Raw genomic sequence first — 7,752 nt, 5'->3', positions numbered from 1 at the left:
GGCGGGCAGTCGGAGAAGATGGCGGCGGGCCAGTCGGAGAGGAGCGACGGTGGTGTTCGCCGAATCTCCCGCCTCTTCTTCGGCCGGAGAAGAGAGAGAAGAAAAGAAAAAAAAAACTGAAATCAAGAATGAAGAAAGAAGAAGAAGAAACCGAAAATGAAAACAAGAAAACGAAAACGGCTTTTTTCCGTTTTCAAAATTCCGGAAAACGACAAAGCCATTTTCGTTTTTGTTTTCTTATACAAATTTTGCTAAACACGTTTTTTATCTCCGTTTTCAATTTTTTACATCGAAAAATGTGAGAAACAAAAATGAAAATGCTACCAAACAGACCCGACATGTTCTCGCTCATTTTTCATGCATTAACTGACGGTCAATCCTCACGAAGAGACCATTTAACAATCTATGTTCAATCATTAACTCCCACTTTATTTTATTAATTTAAATTTAAAATTTAAGTTTTATTATAGTAAAAAAAATTTAAAAATAGTTATATTTAATTTTTTTATTGTAGTTAAAAATTCTCATAAAAAATTAAATTTTAACTCGAATCTGCGTACTAAACGGACTTTAATAGAGTTTTAAAAAGCTTAGACATCTTTTATTTTACCAATTTGAGTTTTTAATTTTAATTTTATTATAAAAAAACTCTCACAAAAAATTACTTTTAATATTTTCTACTGTAGTTAAAAACTCTCAGATAAAGTCACATTTAATCTCAAATTAAAAACTTAAATTAGTGAACTGAACGATACCTTATTGTAAGCTTTACTACACCTGATTATATTTTCTTTTTAAAAAAAATAAAATAAAAGAAAAACAAAGGATTTTTTTCCTTTTCCCTTTATTATAATCACAAAATTTAAAACCTATTTCTTTACTGATTGTATCTTTTATTTTTTGTTGAAAAAAACAGAACGATACCTTATTGTAAGCTTTACTACACCTGATTATATTTTCTTTTTAAAAAAAATAAAATAAAAGAAAAACAAAGGATTTTTTTCCTTTTCCCTTTATTATAATCACAAAATTTAAAACCTATTTCTTTACTGATTGTATCTTTTATTTTTTGTTGAAAAAAACAGAACGATACCTTATTGTAAGCTTTACTACACCTGATTATATTTTCTTTTTAAAAAAAATAAAATAAAAGAAAAACAAAGGATTTTTTTCCTTTTCCCTTTATTATAATCACAAAATTTAAAACCTATTTCTTTACTGATTGTATCTTTTATTTTTTGTTGAAAAAAACAGAACGATACCTTATTGTAAGCTTTACTACACCTGATTATATTTTCTTTTTAAAAAAAATAAAATAAAAGAAAAACAAAGGATTTTTTTCCTTTTCCCTTTATTATAATCACAAAATTTAAAACCTATTTCTTTACTGATTGTATCTTTTATTTTTTGTTGAAAAAAACAGAAAAAATAAAAAAACTGACGATTTTTTTTTTTTAAATTTCTCTAAACTCTTTCCTTAAAACTAATCACAAAACTAAACCATTTTTTAATCTATTTCATGGACTAAAAAAGTCTAATTACAACAAACACTAAACTAATTACGCAAATAAATTTCCACAAAAAACACCTTTCAACATTTTTCAAAACACCCTAAAAGTAATTAATTTTCTAAACGAACATAATTTGGCCAAAAAACAAACCACTAAATATTACAACTTTACCCAAAAATTAATTCACCTAACATAATTAATATTTCCCAAACCAAACAAAATCAAATTAATTTTCTCAAACAAAAGGCAAAATAAATTGTTGTTCCTGACAATCCTCCCCCATCATCTTCACCGGCATTGTTGATCTCAGAGCCATGGCCATTGTCGGCTAACGACAGCGACTTGAGGAGGGGGCGGCAGTGATGCGAAAGGCTCGGCTAACGACAGCAACTCGAGGAGGGGGCGGTGGATCTCCACTGGTAGCTGGTCGGCGTCCAGGTGGAGGTTCTCAAAACGTTAGGATCCTCGTGTACGGGTTTGAATAACAAAACAAATGAATGGTTAAGATTTCATTTTAATTTACCAAATGAATGGCTCATTTTGTATTGTCCCAGTTGATCCATCTATTTCGATTTTCTTAATTTACCAAGTCGCAAGGCTCAAGAATTTACCTCTCATTACTAATTTCTTCCTCGTTGCTTCCTAGAATTAATTATTTTGTTGGTCATACGTTTTCACCCTTCTTATTTTCTTGCTCTCATTTCTAATACATGCTTCTTAGGAAATGCAAATACTCAGAAATTCTGATTATCATAAAGCATGCAATTTAAATTTACGTTAACCCGTTCTTTTGAGTTTCAACAAAAAAGGACAATACAGTCTCCTCATACATTGTACACACTACTACGTCAATTGTTCTTTTTCTATTTATGATTACATTCAGCGTTAGTAAAATTAACCTTTATATATATAATAATATAACATATAAAAGAGATTCAATTACCTTAAACTTATCATATATAAATCTATCGCAACAACGACCCCAGTGATCTGGATTTCTGAGGTTTTTGGAAGGGTGGGCCTTAATTGTACTCTCATTTTGTGAACCACCAAGATCTTTGAAATAGTCATGGATGTCGTTTTTCCAATCCTTATAACATTTTGCAACCTCCCTGTCGACCACAGACCTAATTATACCATCGTCGCGGTCATAATCGAGATTGAACCATTCCTGTAATACAATATAAACATGTTATACGATTTTATTATATTGAAAGTTAGGTTAAATTAAAAAATAATGAAGTTGAATAATTTATACTAGCAGGGGCTGCTGAATCTCTCTCTTATGCTGGATGTCCACCTCCTTCCAGGCATCGTGGAAAGGCTCACAGACATCCCTAACATGGATTCCAATGGCACTATCTAACCAGGTGTCGTAGTTTCCAATTGCCTTCCAAGTACCTCCACTTCGTCAAACATGGGGATTATCTTTCCTTCCTTTGCCACAATGGCTGCGATTTCATGACCCTTAGCCTTCCCTCGACCTCTACGACGTCGTCGAGGTGCGACACCGGGTGCTGTAGAATGAAATATATTTAGTGATCATATAATACTAATGTAATTAATTTAACAAATTTATAATTATGTTCTAACATACCAAACTCACAGTATGATGGCAACCTATAAGGATTGGGGGGAGGCTACGCTCCCCTTGAAGAGCCAACACGTGTAGCAACTGTGCCAGACATGATTGCCTATTAAGAAGTCATCATAAACGTTATTATCTTATTTACATAATTCTTATGTTATATGAATAATTATAATTATTAAAACAACAATTGCAGTACATAATTTCTATTCATCGTCACTGCTAATGTCTTGATTGTCACCTCCCTCATTTATGTCACTATCATCCTCAAAATCGTCGATGTCTTCTTCAACATAGACTTCTTCCTCATCCTCGACCAGTATATCGGATTCATTATCCTCAACGGGAGACTTGTCTTTTAAAATTGCATCAACACCAGACAGGACAACATCAGATGATATATCAGGTCAATTTCCCATCAAAGTGTCAATCTCGGGGAGTTTCACGACTAAGTCAACATTCATAGACTCGATATCTTGAACTACTGTAATGTCGCCTATTTCCACATCAAAGTGTCAATCTCAGGGAGTTCCACCACTAAGTCAACATTCATAGGCTCGGTATCTTGAACTACTGTAATGTCGTTTATTTCCACATTAAAGTGTCAATCTCAGGGAGTTCCAACCTTAATAAAAGCACACAAACCATCACAGTACTCATTAGGCAACCGGTTCCTCAAATGTATCCAACTCTTGTCTATAGGCATCTCCACTATGAACAATTTATAAAATTTTATCAAATTTTATAAAAATTAACACAAATTATTTTATAATAAGTATTTAACATTAATTTATTTTATTATTTTATTATTAATATAATCCTAATAAAAAATTTTATCTAATTGTTTTAATCATCACATAATCATCATTAAACAAATTTCATACAAATTTTAATCTAATTACCACATATTTCAATTTCAATTCTAATTTACAATTTATAATTCACAATTCTAAATTCAAAACTACAAACTAAATCTAAAATCTAAAACAAAACCACAAACCATAACAAAAATACCAAAATCAATTAACAAAATACCAAAATATTAACTCACAAAATCCAAACCCACAAACACCAGGGGTTGGAGAACGGTAAGACATCAAAATAGGAGGGTGACAGCGGCCGGAATATGGGGTGGCGACAGTGAGGAATAACTATTTTTTCATATTATTTTGCTATATTTTTCGGCACAAAAGAAGGATTTGAAGAGAGAATGAAGTATTTAAACGTTTTTCAGAGGTTTTGGATGGTATGTGGCGGTTTTGGACAGAGAGGAAAGAAGAACGAGAGAGACGCCGGAAAAATGGAGGAAACCGATCAGGCATCGTATTTATACATGCTAGTTTTTACGACGACATTTGTCGTCATAAAAAATATTACATTGTCGTCGCAATTGTAAAAAAAAACGATGTCATTCTTCTTCACCTCATTAATATTTCTGAGAATATTTTTGAGGAATATACCCGTGTTCGTTTTTTGTGACTACTTTGTTAAAATATCGTCGCAAATAATTTTAAGGAAACCGCCAAAGTTTCCGCCTTTTTTTTGGAAAATTAAATTCCCACTTATTTGCGATGACATTATTAAACAAGTCGTCGCAAAAAATAATTGTACTCGATAGAATTTTCTGGAACCCTTTTTTGTGATGACACGTGTCGTCCCAAAAATAGTTGTTTTGAAAAGAATTTTCTGGATCCATTTTTTATGACGACTTTTCAATATGCCGTCACAAAAAATAAAGAACTATCTGGAACCTTTGCGCGGGAAACCGTCAAATTTTTTGCTTCTTTTTTGCCACGTCACCGCCAGCTGTACATATCCATATTTGCAACGACATGTCGTCGCAAATAATGGACAAACTAGCGCCAAAATTATTGGCGCCATATTGGTTTTGACACCATTCACTATTAGCGACGACATGTCATCGTAAATAATTTGTCAAATTTTAGTGACGATATGTCGTCGTAAATAATAAAATTTTGTGTAACGACACGTCATCGCTAATAGTGAATGCAAGGACAAGTCGTTCAAAAAATTTGATTTATTTTTAACGACGACATGTCGTCGTTAATACTATAATTTTAACAATAATAAATGTCTTCGTTAATAACTCTTTTTGTTGTAGTGTATTACCCACCGGTACACACACGGGAATTACCATGTTTACACAAACATACACAACTATAACGTGCGATTAGATATATATTATACTTTTTTTTTTCCCTGAAATTTGAGCGGTAGATTTAAAATGAATTTTGAAATAATACACGTTTCTAAACGTACTAATATATCATATATCCGTTGTCACAACTTATTTTTAACAGTATATGTATAACTGTGACATTCACAGACATTAAACAAATTAAGCAATACAAAAAAAAAATGTTAGTTTATATATATATAAAGAGGTAAATGTACGATAGGTCATTTGTCATCACCATCGGTATCATCATAATAGTTTTTTGACCAATTACGTATTTACAGAGTCTCATATCTTAGTCTCTAATTAAGTAGTTGATAGGTTGTTTGGTTTATGTATTCAGAATTATGATTCAGAATCATTCTTGTTTTACGTGTATTTTTTGTGAGAAAAAATACTGTAGAAAATCATGAATCATGATTCAGAATCAATGATGAATATAAGAAACAAACGTATTGTTAGATAATGATTTGAGTCGGAGTCATAATTAGTACTTGTTTATTTTGATAAACCTGTAAAAAAGTACTAGTTTCAAAATTGTCACACTTATTATTTGTAACGACCCGACGTTACTATTTAGTTTTTATAGCGTAAACATAAAAAAAATGTACTTGAATGTATTAAGAAAATTTTGCAATAATTTTTTATTTTCTTAAAAAAAAAAAAGAAGACATTAAGATTAAAGTACATAGTTGAAAGTTTAAACATCAAAATAAAAATTGAAAATGCTTTTTAACATGGAACATCTTGCGTTGTGATAATCTCTTGTTATTATAACTTTTACTTGATAGTTTCTATCTTGGAACTTATTTTCCTTAATGAAGGATCCATCTTTTTTTTCGTTATCATGATTAGTTCTAACAAACAAGAGGTTCTCATTGAGCTAGAAAAAGACTTGTTGCAAAACTTGAAGGAACACAAAATTATATAAGCTTTTTAAATAGACTGTTTTTTAAAATAAATTCTCTTAAACATTTACTATAAACAATAGGTTGTTTAGAATATTATTTTCAAGAAAAACTCTTTAAAATAAAAATAAAAGAAATTAAACTTGTAATTCCATAATCGGGCAATTTTGACAAATTTTTGAACTAATTAAATTTCTTAGATAGTTACCGGATACTTAATTAGATAGGTTCACATGAATCAACATCCTATTTCGAGTTTATTAAGCTCAAACAACCAAAACTCAATCCAAAGTCATAAGACTAACACATTTAATCTTTATAACAAAACTCTAAAGGTTAAGAGTCTTACGTTTACGTTTGAAGATTAATCGAAGTTCGGTTTTCTAGAAGCTCAAACTTCTAGTTTTAAGGGTGAGCATATCACTGGTCATGGATGGATGCATTTGAGGAATAATATTGAAGACAAAACACAAGAAAATTTGTGTTAGTTGCTGCTCATAGAAAAAAAAAAATGTCATAGGAAAGTGATTGAGAGAGCTACCTTACCAAAACTCAACTCTGTGTTGAAGAAGCTTTAACCTTCTTCTTGGATTCCATTTTGATAGCAACTTTAGAACAGTTTTTGGGGTACCAAATACGTTTAAAATGAGGGAAAAAAACAATGGTTCTAGTTCCTCTATGGATTAGGAAGAGAAATGAAGAAGAAATTTGAAGTCTGAAGGTGTGGAAGATGGTTTTCTTGCTGAGGGGTTGTGGGAGTTGCGGGAATGGTTGGGGAGAGAGTGACTGAGACAAAAGAGAGCTGATTTTAGACTCTAAAATTTAATAAGTTGTGTTTTTTAATTGATACAATGTTTCCTCTCTTTCTTTATTTTTCTTTTTCTTTTTTAGCTAAACTAAAATCTTATTGGTTATGGTGACCTCATTACAACCAACCAAAAACTTTTAAAAACCCAGCGTCTCTTCTATTTTTGATCCCAAACATTATTAAAATCATGCTTTGGACCCCATATTTTCATAAAGAATTATGCCTTAGGTTCCGTATTTGCCAAAATTATAAATTTGGCCCTGAAATTAGATTTTTATGAAAGATTTAACTAATTTCAATGCTCTCATTAAGAATTCATTGTTAGAAATTCCATCCAAAATTTGATTTCGTTAGTGTTCACCATCTCTCACGTAAAAACAATTTATACCAACCGCTTTCACGTTGGTCTCGTACCATAATAGTATTTCATGATCTTCACTTGATTATTTAGAAATTTGAGTAACTCGTAATTTTTTAAATCTTTAAAGGCTCAAAATTAATTATTTATTATTCTTGCACGTCGTAAAATATCATAAGCTAATTATCGAAATAATCGAGTAATCACAAAGTTGTTGACCATTAACTTAAATGAGGAATCTCAATAGTTCCTTGTCATACATGAAACATATTCATAGAGACAAGGTTTAGGATACTACAATTCCTCCCTCCTAAAAAATATATATATTTTGTCCCTGAAAATTAGAACAACTCCAGGTACTTGGATCGCATATCATCTTCTC

Source organism: Morus notabilis, unplaced genomic scaffold (assembly GCF_000414095.1).
Source record: "Morus notabilis unplaced genomic scaffold, ASM41409v2 Scaffold1448, whole genome shotgun sequence".
Classification (NCBI taxonomy): domain Eukaryota; kingdom Viridiplantae; phylum Streptophyta; class Magnoliopsida; order Rosales; family Moraceae; genus Morus; species Morus notabilis.
The sequence above is the reverse complement of the archived record's forward strand: the minus strand, read 5'-3'. Positions refer to the sequence as shown.